Raw genomic sequence first — 25,543 nt, 5'->3', positions numbered from 1 at the left:
TTTCCTTTTGAAAGTGATGAGATGCCTCTCCCTTCAAGTAGAGGACAAGGATGACCTATGCAGTGGAGACCGAGACCACTCTCCTCCGACATCCTTGCAAATTTAACACAGTGAATTATTGGGGCATGCATTCCATCAGTAATGCGAGCAGGCCACGATGATTATTTCATAACCGGAAATCAAAAGTGGCATGATACATTTCCCACCTTAAGCATCTTCATATTCTCATTCCTACTACTACATCTTCTTCTTCTTCTTCTTCTTCTTGACTTGATATGCCCAAAATGAGCAGTTAAAGCCAAACTAAGTTTGTCCCGTGTCTTATTAATTCAGCAGTGAATCGAGATGAATAGAGAACAGAGGAGTGATTGTGATGTTCACTTCTCTTGGATGCGTTCCCACAGGTCTCTCAGCTCTGTTCGTTATGTCAGATATGAGGTCTTCTGAGGGTGCAGAACACTAGATTGGTGACATGCCAAATAATGTGATAGTGTTCCATATTGATGTCTCTTTCTGCATACCACCCAAATTGTGCCAGATGTGGGTGGTTTTTTGTTTTGTTTTGTTTTTCTTCTTCTTCCTCGGTTAACCTGCACATCTTGAACTTCCGTTTCAAGCTTGACCAAGTCCAGACATAAGTTTGACAATATTGAAAGAATCCTTATGCTCTTGTGTGTGTGTGTTGTGTGTATCTCTCTGTTGTCAGGGATACAAAGATAATTGCTTTTGATGCACTTAAAAAAAATGTTCAATCTATGTATCAATCTGTATTGACTTGCGAGACACCTCTGCTAGTTAGGCGTCAACGTGCTGGATGTCAAATCATGCCATGCAATATGTTTTGTTTTGTTTTTGTTTTTTGCCGCGGTACCAGCAAACTTTCAATCTAAAGTCACTATGGCTGCTGACTGATTGAATAAAACATAGAGAGGGGAGAGGAAGGTTATAAGTTTGACGAGGTCTAAAAGATTTATTCATAAAGACCGAGGGGGGAGATGGCTGGATGGAGGCCATTTCAGTATTCATGATGGTAACGCCAAGACTTGTCAGACAGAAGTGATGAATACCTTCTTCTAGGTGTAACAGTTCTTTGGTCTTCATTTGACTCTGCCCACTGCATTTATTCATCTGTACTCGGCATGGAGCTAAATGATGCAGTGCCGGTGTGGAGTATTCAAAGGTGAAGTGCCATGATTTTTCATCCGCCCGTTGAAGTTTGATACCACTGACCCCGGTGGAGACTAAAAGGAGGAAATTGAAACTTGTTGCATACTTTTCCCTGTTTACAGGGAGAAACAGGGAGAAAACTCTTTTCACAGGTATCAGCGTTGTACCAAAATATTGAAGTATGCACCAATGAAAACACAGCATGGATGTGCTCAAAGGAAATTAATAATGCCCTGTATTGGTAATCCAACTTCCACCATTGGAGAATGTAAAAAAGAGTTGGCAGATCCTGTGTAGGCCTACATCCTTAATACTATCTACTCTTGAGATTTGGGGTGCAGATTATTAGAAAAGCATTCCACTTTTTAGGCCTTATTCCTCACACTTGAAGTGGTTTCAGTGAAATTTTGGCATCTGTGAATCTCATACCTTTCTTTTATGTAAATATGCCATGCAGTGTCAAGCAAATCAGGTTTAGAGTAGACCAAACTTCAGATGCTGTGATAACTTCTGTTATGTTTTGTGTGTGTGTCTGTGTGTTTGTGTTTGTGTGTGTGTGTGTGTGTGTGTGTTTTTGTTGTTGTTGTTGTTGTGAGGTTAAACTATCACCATTCCTGTCCCACAGACCTTTCTCCATGTTGTTTACACCAGAATGCATTGTCCACGGAAAGTGTGAGGGGATTCATTTATCTTTTCATACACAGTCATCAGCTCAATCATAATCAAGTATTTATACTTCATCTTTTCCACAAATAAGGACAAAGTAGGCTTATGACCCGTGTTCTCTATGATCCAGCTCTTTAATTTTGAAACCATCTATTCTTCGCCTCCTCCGGCCATCCCCTCTTTACCCTCCCTCCCCCCCCCCCCCCCCACTCTCATCGATTTGCCCTGTAATGGAAATAGTTGAAGGGGATGTGCTGAGTGCCAGAAGTCAAAGGGTGGGTCACTGGAGATTGCTTTCAAACAAGAGACCATTGTGGTGGCCTCCCCCATCTGTGATTGGCTGCAAGGAAGAATAAGAAACCGAAAAACCAGCAAAAATAGGGAGGGGAAAAAAAAGTGCTTTTTCGCTGTCTTCCTCGAGGGTCACTGTCGACAAATTAGATCAGTTCTCGGTGTCTTCAGGGGGGCAGGGAACCATCAAGAAGCCAACAGATGCAGTCTGCAATTACAGGGACACATACCCTGTGTTTAGCCTACCCAAATAGTACCGGCTATTTTTGTGTCAGTTACCATGGTAACCATGTAGAAGAAAATGATGAGTTTGTCAGGCAGTTTTAGAAGTAGATCAGATCTCTACCTCTCTTGGTTGTTCTTTCATGGGATGGCAATGCTTTCCACTCCATATATAAATATTTTCCCCCTTTTCATCGCTAATTCTTTGTAGAATTTATTGTTGCTCTTTTGTTTTGTTTTGTTTTGTTTTTCATACTCATTAGGTACATTTGTGAAAAGCATAAACGCTGATAAACTGTTGACAGTTAAGAAATACAGCGATCTACCTTGGGTTTTGTCACATATGTCTTTGTTTTTCTGGACATCATGTACATTATACCAGTACTTGTAGTAGGGGTTCGTGTGTGTTGTGAATACAGTGTAAGGATAAACCATTCAACCAACACTTCGGTTTCTCCTTTCATTCTTTATTAGAAGTGATAAATGGATAGTTGCCGATGAATGGTACTAACGCACAGTAACTTAGGGAATCGTTTGGTACCATCGAATGTTAAAGACCGTGCGAGTTTATATGAGACTCTTGTAGAAGTGCACAGTTACCTGTTTGTCATCCGTTTAATACAAATCCCACTTGGGAACAGTGTTAACCCATTCCCTACAGGAACCTGGTGGCCTGTGTATTAAATCTATGGGGATTTCAGAATTTGGCATGGAACGGATTAACATTTGTCTCCGTATGGATAAAACTGACACACAAAACAAAGATCTTCATTTTCAGGTACCAGGAAGGAATCATGCCATGGTTGGTTATAAGCTGTGTGTTCCACTACTCTGATCATCATCTTGAGTGGATATTCGGTGGCTGATATAGTTTTTCTGATGAGGCGCCGCGCATGCGGAGATGTATCCCAGCAAGTGTCAGGGCGGTGCCAAAGGGATTAAAAGCTCAACACCGAGACAGTTGGATTCTTGTTTCCAAGTGTTTTTGTCATGGCTAGCTTTCAGCCGGACACGCAAGAAGCTGAGCATTCATCTCCGGACTGTGAAACAGAAAAGCCTCGTATTGAGGATGCCAACAAAATAATACAGAATTGTTTCCCTGAAAAAAAAAAAAAAAAAAAAAAACAGACAACAAAAAAAGTCTCTTTTGGGGGATGATCTCTTGCCTTGTATAGATATCTCATCATTTTGTATATACACGGTGTGGCTTTCACGATGGATCCGCTGTTTTTCTCGTCGGTGGTCACGATCTCCTGCAGCAGTGGTGGAGAGGAATGGAAGCAACAGGTTTAGACTGTCTGTCCTGGCTGACTGAGAGTGTTAATGAGTGAATGGTAGATGTGTTACTGAATACAGTCATAGTGATGTATCCGACCTGATAGGATGTCTCTGGTAGCCTCCAGATGTCCTTGGTAGTGTACCCCCATTGTATTGCAGAGCAGTGGTGTGAATCGAATGCTTGAAAATACAGGCAAGTTGATTCAGTGAAGTGTTGGTCACACAAAGACAAAAGCAGCGCAAAGACTTTAATACAACGATAAAACAAGACCGCAAGAACAATGTGAACAGCATGTATGCTGTCGGTGGAAGATTATACAACTGATGAACCTGTGCAAACTTTCTCATATTGACTTTAATGCCCTACTTCTTCTGAAGTGATATTCAGTCTAGTGCCGTACATCTTTTGCAGCAATAGATTTCAACAAAGTCAGATTTTCTCTGAAAGCCTGCACCCCAAAATCAGCTTCTAAATGCCCTCACCTGTGACATGCCACTCGATAGCAGCTTTGTGGTATAGTGTGTTTTGAAGTATATCATATTTCTGGATGAAAATCTCCAATATGATTGGAATTATAGATGTTTCTCCCTCCCTATAACTCACTCTTCAACCTCCCCCCCCCCCCTCCATTTACATCCTTCAACAGACCTGTCAAGCTCCTTTGTAGGGTGCTGACAGGGTAACTACATGGCCCCCCTGAGGGCCACTGGTAGCCCAGCTTGCTCCCCTGTCAACCTGAAGACAGGTGTATTAAATCTCTCCCTCTAATCACCCTGTTAATGATAATGTGGCAGATGGGATTTTTTTTTCCTTCTTTTTTTTTCTGCTCCTGATTTGTTGATGGTGCTGACCCTTCATGCAGCGATGACATCTCCTCCTCTTTACCCCAGGTTGATACCAGTCCAGATCACCTTCCTTACATTTCAAGGAAGAATTTTGTCCTCCAGGTACAAGTACACACCCCCTTTCTCGCTTGTTCCTCGCAGTATACACCCTTTACTTCAGTGCATGGGCGACCATCCACAAATATTTATGACAGTATCAGCCCATCAAAGTTTAACCCATTAAGGATGGTTTGATTTTGCTACAACACGCATTTCCCCATAGACGTTGCCCGAGTATACTCGGTACTCGTCCTCAACGGGTTAATGCGATGTTGCTCTATTAGAATGATTAACTTAATTATTAGTTGTCTAGAAGTCATGGTTGACTCTCCCTCTCTCTTCCCCTCGTAATCTATTTTGCACCCATTTGTTAGCCAAAGCCAATTAACCCTGAGTGTGGACATTTTTAGTGCTGTATGTGCACATGATATTTGGAAGTAGTTGTTGTTTGTGTATAGGGAATATCATTGTTGTGGTTTTAGCTATCCAAGAATAAAGCCTGCTTTTCTCATCCGTTGGTTTCTGGCATTTTGAGATTTCCGGAATACCAATTAATTCAATTGTGTGTGTGTGGGGGGGGGGGGGGGGGGGTGAACATGCAGAGAGCAGAGAAGCAAATGGTGGTAAAATTGAAGTCTTCTTTCTCTTTTTTATGCAGATTACCTTCTTTTTTTCCACAGAGCACAGTAATGTTAAGTATTCCAACTGTTGCAACTACATGTATACCTTAAGAGAAAAGCTGGAAGATTGATGAAGAGCCAGGTCTAGTATTATGCAGGAGTGCATTTAACAGGCTATTGAGAAGGAAGAGCTTGAAAAGGAGAGAAAGAGAAAGAGAAGAAGAGCGATAGAGAGAGAGAGAAAGAGAGAGAGAGAAGACCCAAGAAGCAGAAGAAGAACCGGGGAAAAGAAAATGGAAGCAAAAACACAAACAGTTGAAAGAATGCCAACTTCCCTAGGCTGGACAGCTAAAGTTTACCGAGCTTCGGCAAAGTCAATATTTGTCTGATCCGATATGAACAAGATTGGCAAATACAAGCACAATTGATGCCCTACCACCCTTTGCCCAATCGTCATTACTTCTTCTCCCCCCCCCCCCAATCTTTCTTTCCCTTTCTATTGTGCCGTGATTTTGTGCTTATTCACATTAGGGTGGATTTACTGAATAGCAGGCGGACACAACTTTGCATTCCATTGTTGCACATTGTGGATTTTTGTTCTTTTGTTTGTTGTTTAGTTTCTTCCTGCGGAGCAATGAACTTCTTTCCACCTTGGAAATGCATTGCGGGCGCTTTTCCACTATTGCAAATCTTCCTGCAAGCAAAGCTACGGGATGAGAATCCAACAGTGCAGTCTATAAATGGAATGGATGTAAAGGTGTGATGTTTGGTATGTTGGTTGACATTTGTAACAAGTTAATGCGATGGCTCGACTTGGCTCTCGATGGAAGCTTCCTTCACTATCATTAATGAGATCTCTCATCCGAACCCCTACTTCATGACCTCCGATGTCAGACGGGTTATCAAACTTGCCAACTCCGCCACCCTTGTTTGAGAATCTTTTCCAACAGCTGAAATGTTTTCAATTTTCACTTGAAGATTAAACATTCTCTTTCATTTTAATGGTCATGTAGAGTTGATCCAAGCCTCTTTTCCAACCTTTAGGAAATGGGAAGAGAAAAAACGTTGCAAGCTTTTTTTGATCATTTTCTGAATTCAAGGGGTAGGCCTACTTTCATTTCCGTATGCAGTGGAAAGAATGCAATACACCTGCACAGAAATTTGAACCGAATGTTTTGGGTCTCCCACAGTATCGAATGGGGCAAGATAAGGTACACAAGACGTACTGTACGTAGGAATTAGAATGTCTTGACTAGTGACCGGTATGAAGGACAGGACGGAGAGTCTATTGACTAACCCACCCACATTCCCCCTCACCTACCCACACACACACACATATACACACCACACTATTGCATATGCACAAGTGCACATGGCATACAAACGGGCCTCTATGCGCATCAAAGCGGTAATCAGCTTTCCAAATTTAGTGGTCAAATTCAAAGGGCTCAAGTAGTCAAATATTTGGTGCAGCCCTGTCAGCAAACAAGTGAGATATTGGGCACCGCTGTCGTCTTTGATACTAGTCATTCACTGCATTTATTGTGACTTTTACAGCACCAGCAAACTTCAATATTACAGGAGAGAAAAAGCCCACAAAACAAAATAAACTGGTGAAATGTGGTTTTTCTGCTTTCGCTTGGTCTTTTTTTTTTTTTTGGGGGGGGGGACCTTTTCTTCTTCATCATCATCTTCTTCTACTTCTTTGCTATTGCCTTCTTTTTCTTTTGCTTGTAAAATTGTCGGGTAGTAAGCTTAAAATGGGCATGATTCTTGTGTCGTGCTAAGAAGAGAGTAAGGCGGAATACGGCCAGTGACCCTCTCCTTTGATTGCCGGCCCTTTTAGTTTTATCTATTTTTATTTTCGGTCACTCTACGGTTCTGAATTATCACGCTGGTAGCCCTCACTTATGTGATGGATTGTTGGTTCTTGAGAAATGAAACAGGCTAAATTTCAGCTGACTCATTAGGCCTGTTGACGTGTGCAAAAATATTGGATTCACAATGTAATATTTCAGGAGAGAAGACAGGCTTGTCCTGATCACATTGGCATTCGTGTCAATGTCATTTTTCTTCAGCAAGAGTATTTCAGTAGCGATATTAATCATGTTTGAGAGAGATATTGCATCGCAGTGGAATGAATGACTGTACAAATGTGTAAAATAGCCCAATCCCTTAAAAACTGTATTTTCAATTTCATCAGTTTTTTCAAGACCTTAAACCCATTTCAAACTGATGCAGAGTATACTCAGGCGGGTGTCTATGAGAAACCTGTGTTATCGCAAAATCAGCTCATCCTTCGTGGATTAACTGTGCTGTGCTTTTTGGTTCTCCAGTGCAGACATTTTCTGTTTTGACCAGAAAATGAATCACAGAAAATTGATTTTCTTTCCAGCTTTTACAAGGTATGAAGCATCTCATGTTAAGCAAAGATATGATGATTCTCAAAGGAGCAGTCTATTAATTTAATTAGTAAATTTTTTTTTTTTGGGGGGGGGTGGGGATACATATCACTTTCTCTCAGATTACTCAATTATTATTAGAAGAGGGAAAAATTACAGTGTATTTTTCCATTTAGAAAAAAAAAATCAATTGTTATATTTCAGTTGGCACTCTCATGTTATATAAACAAGATTCATGCTTTGTCATTTTGTTATGTCGAATGGATATGTCCCTCAGATTAATATGAAATCTACACTTATGTTATTAGATTACAGAGTTATTCTACAAAATCAGATGATATTAACTACGTTAAAGTTTAGGGAGTGGTATTGATTTCAAGTTAGCAGTTGAAAGAAAGAGAGGAAGATATTATATCAACCAAGAAGACAGAAAAGGGAGGAAGAATAGAAAACAACAACAACAACAAAAAAAGCCCCCAAAGTGTGGAGAGGGGCATTTTGTACGAAAGGATTTCATAGGGCCATAAACACGAAAAAATTTTGACATTTGAGTGTGAGTTGTTGGGCAACTGTATCAAATTCCACAGAAATAATGACGGAAAATTGCAGACCGCCTTCTGTGAAGTTTGCCGTGACATATTGCAATGAGAATGCTTAAAAAAAAAACCCACAAAAGTCACTGTATGATCTGTCGTGTGACTTTCAGTCAGTGTATGGATTCCTTATTGTGGCCAACATGCAAAATGAGCTGCCATACCACCATGAGCTTTTGTCACATCACAGCCAACATTCCAGTACAGCATCCCATGAACAAATTGTTCAATGACAGTGTTACAGCCCGCGGCAATAACTATCAGTATTTCTAATATCAGTTTTTATGCCTCCACCCGAAGGGTGCCGGAGGCATTATTTTTTTCTTTCGCAGTGTGAATAGAAAGCTCAAACATCATGATTTTTGTATGATGCCAACATTTCGCAGTATGAATGGGACTCATGTAAAAGTATCAAACATGATCCAACAGTCCTACCCCTTGCTTTGTGCGTCTGCTTTAAGGGTACGAGGAGATCACGCTCGTAATTGACAATTATTACTCGCAGTTTACATTCCATCGACATACCTAAAGTGATGTCAGTAATCACGAGATGGCAATAAAAGATGAGCTTTGTGAGTCGGGTGATAAATTTTGCTCTGGTCTTGTAGAGGAGTCTGCGTGGCTTTGATTTTACCCCATCAAGCAAGCAAATTTATGTACCCTGGCAAATTTGAGAGGATAACTTTACAGTTGGCGTGAGAAACTGAGATTGGCGTATCAGGTTGTGAAGGAGTCAGTAGTCTCCGTCAAAGCATCTTATTCTGGTTTTAGGTGGAAATATCCTATTCTGCAGTTCATATTGACAATTTTAATATGGATATGTAGAAAATTATGATTATTTTTCAGTATGAAAGGGAAATTTCAAGTTAACTTTCTTCATTTTATCATGGGAAGGTATTAATGTTTCTTTATGTACATGATTTATTTGAGGAGGGGTGGTTAGAATAAAAAGTGGGCAGTCATACAGCCTTGTAAGCAAAAAACAAAAGCCAACAACCAGAGATGGATGGAGACTAGACAGAAAAGATGCATTTTTGAAGAGAGGGGGAAATATTTCGGGATAAAAGGACTGACAGTCAAATAAACGTACAAGAGACAGGAGGGGGGGGGGGGGAGTTAGATTGGAAAAGAGATTACCAGGAGAGGAAAAAATAAGAGTATGAAAGAGAAAACAGGAACATATAGAAAAGAATATAGAAAAGGGAGAGAGAGATGCTAAGGGGGGAACAGATGAAAAATAGAGAGAAAATGGACATACATAGAGAAAAGAAATAATGAGCAATGAAGGAGGGTTGATGGAGAGCAGGAGTGAAGAAGGGATAAACAAAAAGAAGAGGGAGAACTTTGTATGAGAGAAGACCAGTTTGTGCCCTCTGGATTGCTAAATCGAGTACAGAGTGACAGTGGAAGGGGTGACAATCTGCGTTGTTAGCCGTGTCATCCCAAAAAATCCACCTCGTTTATCCCATCCAGTATCCTCCCCGCCCCCCCTCCCCTCCCCTCCACTCTAGATCTCTCTCGCCCCATCCTCGGTGGTTTCACATCCAATAGCCGCTCACCTCTCCAATGAATCATTGATGATCTTCGACTTTAGGTCCTGTTTCTGCATCTCAAGCACCTGCACTTATTTTTCTGTACCGACCCCCTTTTTTTTCTGTCGTTTTCTTCAAGTGGTCTGAACTTCACAGCAGCCGGGCAACTGCATCTTGGATTCTTGCTGTTGTCCTTGCTATTCAAAAACGATGTGTTGTGTGTAATGTGTGCTTCTGGATGGTGCAAAGGAAAAGTTAGCATAATATTGAGGCCATAGTAACAAATAGTTCTTTGCATTTGCAAGAAATAATGATCAGTTGGCTATATTTTTTTTCAACTTTACACACCACAAGGATATACACCACAAGGATATTGGCTCTAGTCAGGGCTCCACATTATTTTTTTTTTCCTTCTGCTGGTGGCCTGTTAGTGGTGGAACCACTAAAATCTTCAAATCTTCAATTTTTGTGGCCCTGAAAAGATATGTGGTGGCCCAGAACAAAAACAAATTTAATGCTCCATTTTTAATCTTAGTTGTCCCGATCAGCCACCAAAAGATGATTTTTTCTAAGATGAGAAAGGTTCTAAATTTGATGGCCTGACATCAGTTCTGAGTGACCCCGGGCCTTTGGGCCATCGCTTGTATCAAGCCCTGGATAGTGAAACAAAGCTCTCCTCTTCTAGTACATCAGGACTGCCTGTCAGGCTCAACGATTTATCACTACATTCACACACATTTATTATCTCTTATGCCATATATCCTCATACAATGCCCTGTCTTTTCTGAGATCAGAATGGCAAATAATCAGGAAGTACCACACAGTACATGTAGTTTTGTGCATATGCCAAGAGAGTACATTCATAATTTGAAATATCCAATTCGGTCACTTATTATGATGACTTCTAGTGTAGGACCTATGTGATAGAATATAAAGTATAATTAATGCTAACTGTTTATGTTTGTGACCTGCAAAGAAGGGGACTCGAATGTCCAATTTGCAAAATCAGAAACGTGTACATTAGAGCTGTTATATGAGTCACTATATAGTGGCTTTGCATTCTTGTCCATACCCATTATTTTCTCTACCACTGGAATTTTCGAGTGACAAATTGTGGCCATTTATCATTATAATGTCAGCTCTGTATTTTTCCTAGCTCTTTTTATTTTTTCGACTCGTTCTCTCTCTCTTTGACTCTATTCCTGGTTTCTTTTCAGTAAAGCATCTCTTAGGCTTGCCAGTCTGTGCCCTTTTCATCGCCATCGGCAACTGAATTTATGATGGCGAATAAATGGTGTAACCGATACTTGGTTTATTGGTCCATCTTGAACCCAATCTATCAGTACCCATCTTATGTTCCAATTAAAAGCAAAGAAGGAGACAAAACCAATCCTGGGGACAACAGATTCAAAAATTTATGGTCCAAAGTTATCTGTAGTTGTTCTTTTTTCCATTTTCTTGTTATACTATCCTCTAGCAAATCCTTACTCCTCCCCCCCCCATTTTTCCAACTGTCCGACTAATAGTTGTAATGCATCATGCTGATCTCCATTTGACATTAAACGTGAACTAATGTGTGTTTATTCTTGCTGTGCCCTGCTTCCACCCTCCCTCCCCTTCGTCTTTTTAGTTTGAGAGTGGGTTCTCGTCGAAAATTGCCCTATTATAGGAATATTGATGTGCAAACACGGACTACCTCGTCAACTACACTGGTGACAGTTGTTTTTTTTTTCTTCCAAGGAGGGAGTGGGGGAAGGGGGTCAGGGGAAAGGGAGAGTAGTGAAGACTATAGAAAATCAATTCATAGTTACTGATGATTGATTGCATCGTATTTATTTTTCATTCGATGGCTGTGTGAAAATTTGTTTTTGCTCTGATGTTAATCAGCTTACATGCATATTGGCCTTGTAAGCCACAAAGGGCATTCTTGGTAACCATTATTCACAATCTTCACCCCAAACCAGAAAATCCTAATACTGTCCCCCTAACTTTGAAAAGTGATGCTGATTTCATTTTATTGACAATGTAATAATTTTTTTTCCTTCCATGAAATTTGCCAGTCACAACCTTCTAGAAATCATTGATTATACTTCCGAAATTGATTAAAAGATTGATATTGGCTGGTGTGTCAAAAGATAGTGCACATTGTTTTCTTTGTAGTATTTCAGATAATGTGGTATAGCAGCTTTTATATCTAAATTGAAAAAAGAAGAAATGACTGACATGAGAGTTTTAGGTGTTCACGCAGCCGTCTGCTTTGAAGCAAAAGAATGCAAGAATCACTTCCAGTAGGGTCAAATCCATTGTTGGGAGCAGGCACTTGGAGAGTGCACACGCGTCCTCTCACGTGGATTGTGGAATAATGAACTACACGAGGCATATGTGGCGTTCCATACGACGCGGGGATGGCCATGAGGATATGAAAAGTGACAATGACCGTGACAGCCTCGCTGCATCTTCTCACCAACCGAACCCATCCTTGTCGCCAAGCATTTGTCCCTGCGGGTGCGGCCAATTTTAGAGGGGAAAAAAAAAAAGCGCTGGCTGACCACTTTTGTTGCCGTCATTACCAGACATATTTCTCTTTCGCTCACTTCCTGTCTCACGCTCTTTCTCTTTCTACACACACACCACACACACAGACTGTGTCTTGTTAAATGAGATCAGTTTGAATCTTCAGTCCCAATTGATATCATCCTCGTAATTCGTATCTGACGCTTGTGACCCGTCATAATCCACCTCAGTGCCACTTTGATGCGAGACCAAGCACGATGCACTTTTGAAGTGAAACGCCCGATAAATGAAAAATAAAGCAAGACAACCCAGCTCCTCGGTAAATGCAGTTTAGATCAGATGTGCTACTAATGTACGCGGCATATTCGGTGGCAACTATATGGTACAGTACAAGTACCTGTTTGTGTTTTGTCTTCACTCTGCTTGGATCTCGCAGCCAATTACGGCTTCATCAATCATTCTTCAGTTTCCGTACTCCAAAGCTCGAGCTATTTAAATCGGATGGGGGGAGGAATGAGGAACGGGCATAGCGCAAAAAGGGAGAAAAAGAGCAAAGAAGTTGAGAGAGGGAGAGTGGGTGAATCGTAGGAACATTCCACTTTGATATAAAAATGGGTATTTTGACCTTCGGAGTCAAATTAAACTGGTAATGCCTGTGACCCCCGTGCTCCCTGATAATAATTCCATTACCCAAAAATGCCATTTTATGAAGCAATATGCAAGTAACCTGATACAAGAGCTGAGCTTGGGGAGGCTTGAGGGAAGGGTGCCTCGCTCAGAAAATGCAGTTCTCCTGGCGGGATTGAACAGGGTCCTCCACTTTTCTTAAGTGGGCATCTATTAAAGTCTCCCATGCATCATTATTCCTTGAACAAATACCCCGGTTCTTCGCCCGCCTGATGCATTTCAAGAGCGCTTTCGGAATTCGTTATCGACGGTGATGACTTCCTAATCATGCAAATATCTGTTCTTAAAGGAGTATTTCTTTTTTTTTCTCTCTCTCTCCCTTTTTTTCCCCAAGAGCACCTCCCCCACCCCATTCCGGAGTAGTCTCTAATTAGCATAGGTGTAATCTATGAAGCCTTGCAGCCATGTTGTTACCAAGTTGCCTAGCTGACTGAGCCCCCAAGCGGTTATCTGATGAGTTGATTTACATGCATATCATCATCATATACCATTTCCATTTGTGTGTGTTTGTTTTTCTGGGTGGGAGATGAAGGTCTGGAAGTTTTCTTACAGGTTGCCATGATGACTCCTGTAAAGTCATCTCATTTTTCATTTCATAACCATGGTAGAATATTTTACAACCAGAAATTTCTTTGTAGTAATATAAAAAAAAAAGAAAACATGAAATATTCATAGAAAGTTTTCAAAGATGAAAAAAAAAGGATGAATTGTATTTCCGCTCCAGAAAACTTCAAGAAATGGAAAATGTCTATCCAGCTACACTACGGAAGATTTTCCTAAACTTTGCTCTGTGGTAGAAGCCAGATTGATGGGAGGGAAGTGGAATGATTTCACCAAGTCATTTACAGAATGTTGACTCATCTGGCAGCCAGTTAATAAGTTTTTATACAACTAGATAGATTCTGGACTAGTGAATGATAGCTCAGGTTTGGAAGGAGCAAAGACTCTGGATATGAAGTTTGGCGTGTCCATGAAAGGATTTTTAGAGATGACAGCTTCGGCTCTTTAATTTGTGAAGCCGCAGGCAGGAAAAACTTTGTGTAATGGTAGGTCAGCTCTTTATGGTGTGCATGCAGTGTTATGAGAAGGATCAACAGGGTTTCTGGCTGCTAACAAAGATTCATCAGTTTTTCTTCCACGACGTAAATTCTCTGCATTTTCGTTTGCTACGATTACATCTTGTGCATAACGCAAAAAGTGCTTGCAGCTGGTAATATTCTCCGCCTCAAAAAAAAGAAAAAGAAAAAAAATGTACCGGCTGATATGTGCGATGTATTTCACCCACGGCATATCCAGCATATTTCACTTTAATCTGATAATGGTCCATCCCTTTTTTGGTTCAGGACTGTATAAACAGGCACACAGCATGTAGATTGTAAAAAGAAGAGACAGCATTTTGTCTATACTCTTCCATACAGTGACAATCAAAGTGGAGAAATGGAAGGAGTAGTTAGTGAATAAAACTTCCACATTTTTTTTTTTTCCAGCGTGAAGTTTTGCTTTGGATTAGGGGCATGAATTGTTCTGAGCCGGAGAGAGGCTGCGCAAATCTAAAACCCTTTTCCTGCTCGCGAGGAAACATCTCGGTCTCCCCGAGAAGAAAAAGGAGGGACGGACGAAGAGCATGTTTTCGTAACCCTGCGACCCAGCTCTCTGTTTTTCGGTGCCTGCCGGTCCCCGGGGCTGGATGGTCAAACCACCTGCAAATGATTTGCTGTGTGAATCTCTATGCTGTACATATTCCATGCCTCATGCACAGAAGGAATCACTACCCTTGATGTCTACTCCCACTTCAATTTATTTGGTTTTTTTCCAATTCTCGTACTTTCATGTCAATTTCTTCTTCTTTTTTTCCAAGTTGTTGGCACCCCAATCTTGAGATGCATTAATATCTTCTGACTTTGCATTTTGTAAAGTTTATTTACTCATTTATTCATTATGTTTGTTTGCTTATGGTTATTTATTTGAGATGCTGTTATTGTTCACTTGGGTCCATTTTCAATGACAGCACAAATTTGTCCTTAAAGTACTCTGTGTACCTTTTTAAGCAGCAAGTTTTTAATGGAATCTGGTATTATTAGCCATTCACTGCATGTGATGATAGGGTCATATGTCTTGCGGATCCTGTAGTTAGCAAAATGGTGGTCATTGTATTGATTTCTGGAAAGCAAAAAGACACAAATACATTTTCGGTATAATATCTTCATTTAGAGTGTGACATGGTACCTTGTAACAGGTGTATCCTTCAGAGAAGTTAAACCAAAGTCCATTGAAAATGTGATCACCAGTCTTCACATCTTCACCACGTCCATGGGAATTCTTTGATTAGCATCCTGGGGGTTTGCCGATGGGAATGAGATGGGTCTGGTATACAGCCAGCCCCTCCCCGTGGTCGACCTCAATCAAGCCATGATCTCTCAACCAGAAAGATGGTTTGGGGGGGGGGGGGGGGCAGCATTTTGGTCTCTGCATCATCACAACCAGAACCTCATTCTCTTTTCATGAGGGCCGGGAGGACTTAGACATAATTTAAGCCACAACACCTTTTCCCTCAATGACTAATTCTGCCTCATCAACTCGGTCACAGAGAAAAAAAAGGAATATATTTAACAGATGAAAATGCACAAAATGAAGATTACTCACTTCTCTGTGTTTTGCTAATCTGCCCTGCTTTGCCTATTTAAGGCTCTTAAAATCTAAAATGGATGAAGTCAGAATTAGAGAAAGGAGACCATTCCAGGTTAATTGTTAGGTTTTCTGCCTTTGCTACAAAATTTCTCCCCAGGGGGCATACTTAACTGCACTATGTTTTGACAGGAAGGAAAGAATGAAGTATTTACAAATAATGTATGCCTTTGATGATGTGGAATTTCATATATGAAACTCCATCTGTTCATCATTTTCTGGGTGGTCCCAATGTATTTTGGCTAGAATCTGCGGGAGCAACTGTCCATTTTCATTAATTTCCGTCATCATTCAAATATATTACTGCTGGACATTTCTGCTTGCAGATTCTAAGCAGTGGTTTGTTCTCACAACAGCCATGCACTTTGCGGGAAAAAAAATATATATATGTTGATGGATACAATAATGTTAAAAGTTTATTGTAAAAAGCTGGCACCAGCACACTTTGTCACAGTAAAAAGTATGCCATATGCTCTACTTCCATTTGTTGTTATGCGGTACCAGGCCCTCAAGCAGTATCTTTGCTGAGATCATGTATAAAAGTGGTTTCCTATTTTCCACTCTGCTTCCAAAGCCCTATACCCCTTCATGCCTTCCCCCATGAAATTATATTTGATGTAGCTATCTACATATGTCACTGAATCTGTACATTTGTTGACTTTTCCTTTCTCGTTGTGCTTACTTTTACCGAGATACAGCATTGATTTTCTTTTGTTGTTTTGATAAAAGGAGAAAATAAAGACTCCCCAAAATATGTATGTTTGAATCCATTTGTGCCCTTTGGGTTAGTTGAATTGATTGGTTGTTACACGTCCTGGGGATGCTAGCTTTAGATGCAGGACACAGGAAATGAATTTTTTTGTAAGTGGGAGCATCTCAGTGTGTGTGTGTGGGGGGGGGGGGGGGGGATGGAGGGCGTATCAATAAAGAGGGGTTTTGTTAGGTATTTCTGAACTATGTCTCATCATTGAGTCTTGTCGGTTCTTACGGCAGTGTTATTATTTCTCCCATCATAGCAGAATACTTGTTACCAATTTTTTTTTTTCTGCCATGTGAATTATCTGTCCTCTTGGTGAAAGAAAATAGACAGGGTTTGGCATCATGCGTACAACTGGGCGATGAACACGGAGGTAGATTTGCACTCTTTTATGAGTGGTGAGACTCATGATAAATTGAGCAGCGATCACGCCTGCACAAATCGGCAACACTGAATGAGGAGGAGATTAAACGGAAAAGAAACATAGAAGAAAACATTGGCAAGTGTGCCAAGGAAATTTGCCTGCAGCAAAAGATGGAGGAGAAGGAGGGAGGGGGGGGGGGATGTTGAGGAGATGAAATGGCCAAAGAATGACCTTTTCACGAAGTGAGAAGAGAGCGAATGGATAATGACGCAACAAAAGTGTCGGTAGATTGATGGTTGATTTCAAATCAGGAAGATGACCAAAGGGGGAAACTAATGGGTGCGGAAAGCGCGAGGTGCCAAGTGCCCTGGCGCGTGATCGGAAAGTTGGCTTTTCAATAGCGATAAACCGCCGACGCGTCCAGTGCAGTATGCCTCTATTGCTCATCTAATGGTTCCTTTGAGTTGTTTTTCTTCCCCCCCTTTTTTTTGTATTCTGTTTTAAATACTCTCTGTTTCTTGTTTCGGCACACTCATTTATTTAATAAGATTATCACTGTCCTTTATGTTGTCTTGTTAGTCCTGTTATGATGTAAATCTGCACAGCAGTTTTCCCCAGACTTTAGAGAGCTTCTTTTGATCATCATATGAAAAAAAAAATAAAAGAAGGAATGATATTTCATGAGAAATTATATTGAATGAAATAAATCAATGTGTCTTTCATATCTTTACATGAATAAAAACAGTAATAGTTGTCAGTCGCAACACTGAGAAAAGTAAAAGTAAAAGTTAAGGTTGACTTAACATTAATAAGCATCACTCAGTTCATATCTGCTTAAGACAGTCAGCACTCTTCAAATTGCCCCACAACAGGCTCTACCATCAGGCCTTTTTCATACCATTCCCCTACCTGCCCCCTCCCCCACACCTCCTGCTTTATCCCCTCCCCCTGTTACCCCCCCCCCCATCTTACTGTCTGTCATTGTTTTACTCCTGCCTTCAACACGCCCATGCACACACACATACACATACAACACTAGCAATGTCAGATATTTACAATCAAACATAAAAACCTATATACATCCATACTTACTTTGTTAACAAACACACATGCAACCCATGCTCTATACACCCTACCAGTTGGCTCAGAGCACATGAATTTTACAGGACATCACGGGATTATAATATAACACCACTATACATAACTCACAAATCATAGGGTGGGTTTATTGAGATGAAGAACTGCCCATAAAGTAAGCTGAGGTATCAAACGTAGGATAGGATATGTCCCCTGAGCAAGAATTGAAAGAAATGGCCGTGTGCCCTCATCTAATGTGCATGTTGTCTTGTCTTTTGTCTTTTTGTCATTAGGTGATCCGAGTATCCTCTCGGATCACCTTCTGTATCTGTACGGATTCTTTGTTCTTCTTCTTCTTCTTTCTTTATTTCTGGACAAAAGTTGTGTATCTACGTACTCAGAAAGTACTCAGAGTATCAACTTCAAACTCATACCATATATGTATCATGTCCCAAAGACGAAAAATTTTATAAAATCATAGTGATCAGTCGACCGTGACGTCACTATGACGTCATTATATGAAAACACATTTTCACTCCTATCTCATTAATGGAATGGAATTTTTCAATGAAATTTACGTCACATATAGTTCAAGTCAAGCGCATTCTACTCATATAATCAAAATTCATATTTTCTCTTAAAACGTGCGCGTACGCGCGCGTTGAAATATTTGTATGCTCAAATCGAGCTCAAATTTTTTTTGCACACGTTTCAGACCAATCGGAGCATTTTTTGAAAAATTGAAAAAATTGGACGGACGCGTACGCGCGCGCACATATACGTACGCACAGCTCTTATGCAATAGAAATTTCCCATTTTTTTACACTTATCGGATGCCTGAAATGTCAAGGAATATTTCTACCAAGTTTCAAGTCAATCCGATTCAATATGACGTCATACGGGCCCGTCAAAGTTGAAATTCCGCGCGCGCGTTAATGGCGATATACAGTGCAACAATGCCAAAAAAACCGCCAATTTTGAATCCGATTTTACTCGTCAAGATGGACGGTGACCCCCCATTTTTTTTACATAATCCGAAAGCTGATGAGCTGTACATGTCATTTCATGGGTTGGCGATGCTGGAAAAATGATGAAAAGATATCAAATTTCTTAATAAACTTAAAAAAGTAAATTTTCAAAATGACGTCATCGAATTTTAAGTTCACTCAAGCATATCTCACCTATTCTTTTGTTGATTTTCATCCAAATTTCAATATGTTGTAGCTTATTAAATGGTCTTTCAGTCATATAATAACAACATTTTGATTGGATGACGGCATCACCTCTTAAAAAGGGATTAAAAGTAACATTGTCAAATTTGACCAGTTTACGTGTTATCTCTATGGGAGTGCAGTTTTTCTGGAAATGAAAACTGACATGACTATCTTTATTTTGCACTAGCTCACTTATGCTTCGGTGAATTTCTCCCAGATTTTAGTATGTTGTAGCTGAGACCGTGGGCTATCGTAAGTGTGATCTTTGTTTTTTCATACGGAGTCGGCATCACGTCCAAAAACTTGGTTGAAATTAAAGCTTATCTTCAATGTATTGAAATATGTCTTTGTTTCTGCAACTTTCTTTGCAATAACTCAAGAAAAACATACCCTATCACCACCATATTTTGCACATATTTAGTTCATGTCACGTACATTATTTCACAAAATAACAACTACTTGATCAGACACCATCTTGGCTATGTAAATTAGGGTCAAAGGTCATAAATGTTTTATCCTGTATCTTACTGAATACATGTCCTATGTTTACCATATTTTGCACACGTAAAGACCATGTTACAAGGATCATTTCACAAAATAACAACTTTTTGCTCAGATGCCATCTTGTCTGTGCAAAGTGGGGTCAAAGGTCATATGTACTTCTTCCTGTATCTTCGTTATGACGTGTTATCTCTATGGGAGGGAATTTTTCTAGATGTGAAAATTGACATGATTGTCTTTATCGACGACTAGTTCACTTACCCTTCGGTGAATTTCTTCCAGATTTTAGTATGTTGTAGCCAATTTAATACTCTTTAAGTTTTGTTCATCAAAGATTTAATCGGATGATGTCTTCACCTCGTGAAAATGGATATAATGTAACCTTGTCAAATTTAACCAGTTTACGTGTTATCTCTATGGGAGGGAATTTTTCTGGAAACAAAAATTGACATGACGGTCTTTATCGAGCACTAGCTCACTTACTCTTCGGTGAATTTCTCCCAGATTTTAATATGTTGTAGCTGAGACTTTGTGCTATCAGTAATGTGCCTTTTGTTTTTTCATACGATGTCTGGATCATGCTAAAAAAAACTTGGTTGAAATTAAAGCTTATCTTCGATGTATTGAGATATTTCTTTCTTTCTGCAGCTTTCTTTGCAATAACTCAAGAAAAACAGCCTCTATCATCCACATATTTTGCACATGTTTAGTTCATGTCACGTACATTATTTCATAAAATAACAACTACTTGATCGGACACCATCTTGGGTATGTAAATTAGGGTCAAAGGTCATAAATGTTTCATCATGTATCTTGGTGAATACTTGTCCTATCTTTCCCATATTTTGCACACGCAAAGACCATGTTACAAGAATCATTTCACAAAATAACTACTTTTTGCTCAGATGCCATCTTTGGTGTGCAAAATGGGGTCAAAGGTCAAATATCCTTCATTCTGTATCTTCGTTAGTGCATACGGAGTTCGGTACCAAAGATGGCAGGTCTGACTCCCTTTTCTAAATGAGACTCCAAACATCACATGGCCAATGTCCCCTCAACACAGATGAAACCTGTATGATTATGCCTATTGGGATCAGGACTCAAATCATTGATTTCCCAGTAGATCGGATCACCTAATTTGTCAGTGTTGACAAATTCCGAGTCTAGTGTTAAACTTCCCGTTGTCACAAAAAAGTTCTTTCTCCTCAAATGTTGTGTAGAGGTTAGCTCAGAAAGTCCTCATCCTATCAATGTCAAAATTATACCATATATGTATCATGTCCCAAAGACGACAGATCTAATAAAATCAAGGTGATCAGTCGACCGTGACGTCACTATGACGTCATTATATGAAAACACATTGTCATTCATATCTCATTAATGGAATGAAATTTTTCTTTGAACTTTACCTCACATATAGTTCGAATCAAGTTGATTCTACTCATGTTCTCAAAATTCATCTGTATTATTAAAACGTGCGCGTACGCGCGCGTTGAAATATTTGTATGCTCCAATCGAGCTCAAAATCTTTTTGCACACGTTTCAGACCATTTGGAGCATTTTTTGAAAAATTGAAAAAATCGGACGGACGCGTACGCGCGCGCACATATACGCACGCACAGCTCATATGCAATGAAAATTTCCCGTTTTTTCACTTTGATCGGATGTCTGAAATGTCAAGGAATATTTCTACCAAGTTTCAAGTCAATCCCACTCAAAATGACGTCATACGGGTCCGTCAAAGTTGAAATTCCGCGCGCGCGTCAATGGCGATATACAGTGCAACAATCCCAAAAAATTCCAATTTTAAATCCGATTTTACTCGTCAGGATGGACGGTGACCCCCCATTTTCTTTACATATTCTGAAAGCTGATGAGTTGTACATGTCATTTCATGGGTTGGCAATGCTGAAAAAATGATTAAAAGGTATCAAATTTCTTAATAAAGTAAAAAAAGTAAATTTTCAAAATGACGTCATCAAATTTCAAGTTCATTCAAGCATATCTCACTTATTATTTAGTTGATTTTCGTCCAAATTTCAATATGTTGTAGCTTATTAAATCGTCTTTCAGATATATAATAACAACAATTTGATTGGATGACGGCATCACCTCGTAAAAAGGGATTAAAAGTAACATTGTTAAATTTGACCAGTTTACGTGTTATCTCTATGGGAGTGCAGTTTTTCTGGAAATGAAAACTGACATGACTATCTTTATCGAGCACTAGCTCACTTATGCTTCGGTGAATTTCTCCCATATTTTAGTATGTTGTAGCTGAGACTTTGGGCTATCGTTAGTGTGCCCTTCGTTTTTTCATACGGAGTCGGCATCATGCCCAAAAACCTGGTTGAAATTAAAGCTTATCTTCCATTTTTTTTCATATTCCTTTCTTTCTGCAACTTTCTTTGCAATAACTCAAGAAAAACAAGCCCTATCAGCCCAATATTTTGCACATGTTTAGTTTATGTCACGTACATTATTTCATAAAATAACAACTACTTGATCGGGCACCTTCTTGGGTATGTAAATTAGGGTCAAAGGTCAAAAATGTTTCATCCTGTATCTTGGTGAATACATGTCTTATCTTTCCCATATTTTGCATACGTAAAGACCATGTTACAAGAATCATTTCACAATATAACCACTTTTTGCTCAGACGCCATCTTGTCTGTGCAAAGTAGGGTCAAAGGTCATATGTACTTCTTTCTTTATCTTCATTATGACGTGTTACCTCTATGGGAGGGAATTTTTCTAGATGTGAAAATTAACATGATTGTCTTTATCTACGACTAGCTCACTTACCCTTCGGTGAATTTCTTCCAGATTTTAGTATGTTGTAGCCAATTTAATACTCTTTAAGTTCTATTCCATCAAAGATTTAATCGGATGATGTCTTCACCTCGTGAAAATGGATATAATGTAACCTTGTCAAATTTAACCAGTTTACGTGTTATCTCTATGGGAGGGAATTTTTCTGGAAATGAAAATTGATATGGCGGTCTTTATCGAGCACGAGTTCACTTACTCTTCGGTGAATTTCTCCCAGATTTTAATATGTTGTAGCTCAGACTATGGGCTATCGTCACTGTTCTCTCCAATTTTTCATACGACGCCGAGATCACGTCAAAAAACTTGGTTGAAATCAAACTTATCTTCGATGTATTGAGATATTTCTTTCTTTCTGCAACTTTCTTTGCAATAACTCGAGAAAAACAGCCCCTTTCATCCCCATATTTTGCACATGTTTAGTTCATGTCACGTACATTATTTCATAAAATAACAACTACTTGATCAGACACCATCTTGGGTATGTAAATTAGGGTCAAAGGTCATAAATGTTTCAACCTGTATCTTGGTGAATACATGTCCTATCTTTCCCATATTTTACACACGTAAAGACCATGTTACAAGAATCATTTCACAAAATAACCACTTTTTGCTCAGATGCCATCTTGGCTGTGCAAAGTTGGGTCAATGGTCAAAATACTTCATTCTGTATCTTCGTTATAGTGTATACAGAATTTGGTACCAAAGATGGCAGACCTGACCCTCTTTTCTAAATGAGAATCCAAACATCACACGGCCAATGTCTCTAAACACAGATGAAACGTATATGGTCATGTCTATTGCGATCAGGACTCGAATCATTGATTAAAAAAAAAAATCGGATCACCTAATTTGTCAGTCTTGACAAATTCCAAGTCTAGTTCTGTTTTAATGCTTGCTCATTAATGTTTATCTCTTTGGTTTGTTCCCTTCCACCCAATCCCCCCCCCCCCCACCATGCCCCTCATTTGTAGCAGACGAAAGAGGAAATAGATTTAGCACTGCTCAAAACGCTGGGCAATTTCTCATGCTCGGAAAATCGAAGTGGAAAAATTAGCAGGGGAAAAGTCTGACCTTTTGTGCTTGGTAGCAGCGGTCATATATTCATGTAGTTCTGTTGTCGTTGATTCTGTTCCTTTGCTGGAGGACGTTGCCATTTTGTAGGGGCGCCCGGTGCTGAGATCGCACTCCCATAAATGTGTCCGCCGACCTGGAAAGGGTTCACCCACCCATCAAAGAATTCACCCCACAGTCTACAGGGTGTGCGCTTGATGAGGCTGATTAGGTTAATGGGAAAAAATACAGCAAAGAATTGCTTCAACAGACTGTAATTGTATTATTTTTATCTATGTCATTTTTTTTTTTTTTTTAAGGAGCCGTATCTCCTCAAGAAGAGAAGAACCATGTATACAATGTAGGTGGAGGTTTGCTACATCAAGCACGGGAGTTGGAAGAACTTTCGACTTGATAGTCACGTAATGAGGGATTTCACACTAACGAAAGATATAGTTAGTAATTGCATTTCTTTAATAGCTTTCTGAATATATTTACTGTCACCAAGGGTTCAGACGGGGAAATTGGTCAGTTTTGGTGACCAGTTAAAGGTCCCATTTACCCCTTGGGAGCAGTGATTTGAAAAATGTTACGATATCATATTTGATGCATATGTGTAGGTCTGTTGTATCACAAAACATCCTACCATATAAAATTCTAGGAATAAAGACTAAAATATAAGGAGATGTCAGTATTTTTCTCAAACCATAACTGGAGGTGGTTTAGTCTGGAAACATTTTTATTATATTTTGTGTATTTAACAATACTTAACATCAATTATACGGATTCAAATTTTTACAGTGGTTGTTTCTATCCCTAACTTACATTTTAGAACTATTTTAAAGCACTAATGCTGGGTTTTTGTTTCATCTGCAAATGGTAAATAATGCCTGTAAACTGCAAACCACATTTCGCACAACTGCGTCACATACTCCATGGCCTGTTTGTCAAACGGACGACTCCTATGCTTACTGGCAGGAGAGTGTCGATACTTGCATGCATAGTGTCTGGGGTGAATACTGGGTCAACCAGGCTCAACTTCCACCAAGTTTTAGAGTTTAACATGTCAGAGATTACTACTGCATACCCAATCTCCAATAGCATTCAGTGGGAAAAGACATCTAAACTATGATGAGCCAAACATGATATTTGACACAATGTTTTGTTTGAAGAATTTGGTTCAGGTTTCCACTTCGACTCAAAGTTTAAGAGTATTCTATCTTAGCATGAAGCATATTTCTAAGCATATTTACAAACAAGTTATTTGTAAGCGTAAAAGCTCTGAATGTCACCAGATGCAGCTGCTTGACCTCTGACCTCTGATGTATGACCCTAACATGTGACTGCACATGAGTGAGACAATCAGAGGCAAAACTGTTACAAGATACTGAGAATCCCCCATTTTGAGTCTATTTTCAGATCCTACGTGTATACCCAGGTACAATCCCACCGCCAAACAGTTAAATCATTTACCTGTTGAAGCCGAGTTTCGAGAATACAATTGTTCTTGGGCAGGTCTCTATGGGAAATGCATGTTATAGCAATGTTAGTCTGTCCTCAAGGTGTTAACGAGATTTTCCTTGGTATCCCTGGAGTGTATACAGAGTACGGTGTCCCCTTTATCGCAACTAAAATGAGGCAAAATTTTGCATATTTTAAGTCTTTCTTCAGATTCTGTACTTAGTTACAATGCCATCCCCAAAGATTTTCCCATGTAAACCTGACATATATATATATATCTTGTATGGTGTCCCCTTAAACACAGTTGAAAAAGCTGATATTCAAATTATTCTTGAACATTCCCCCATACTTCATATTCGGCAATGTTGCCCTTTATGACAGAGCACCTTGGCAAGAAGAGGCAAAAACTGCAGATTATGAACTGCCCCATGGGAAGTGTAGCCTAGTGCACTGCCCCATAGGAAGTATAACATAGTGCACTGGAAAGTTACCTGGTAGTTCAACTCCTGGTGTTATCGTACGGTTGCCAGAGTAAGCTGTCTCCAACGTGGGTCGATTGAGTTTTGACTTTCCTGTTCGGTGTTTTTTGAGGGGCAAGTATACAAATACTTTGGACTGAAAAGGCATACATAGACAGACAGACAGACAGACACACACACACACACACACACAAAAATGCATGATTGTCAATGGGTTCAAAAATTCAAGGAGACGTTTCAGCAGTGAAATTGTTTTCTTTATGCGC

At 39.7% G+C, this 25,543-nt stretch overlaps 1 protein-coding gene across 6 annotated transcripts in view; it reads left to right on the top strand.

The window, feature by feature from the left end:
- LOC140243716 (RNA-binding motif, single-stranded-interacting protein 2-like) overlaps positions 1-25,543 on the top strand; it is a 540,753-nt gene that overhangs the window by 480,493 nt on the left and 34,717 nt on the right. The gene's annotated exons all lie outside the window — the stretch shown is intronic.

This window comes from Diadema setosum, chromosome 20 (assembly GCF_964275005.1).
Source record: "Diadema setosum chromosome 20, eeDiaSeto1, whole genome shotgun sequence".
Lineage (NCBI taxonomy): Eukaryota > Metazoa > Echinodermata > Echinoidea > Diadematoida > Diadematidae > Diadema > Diadema setosum.
Note: the sequence above shows the minus strand (reverse complement) of the source record. Positions and strands in the feature narration are given on the sequence as shown.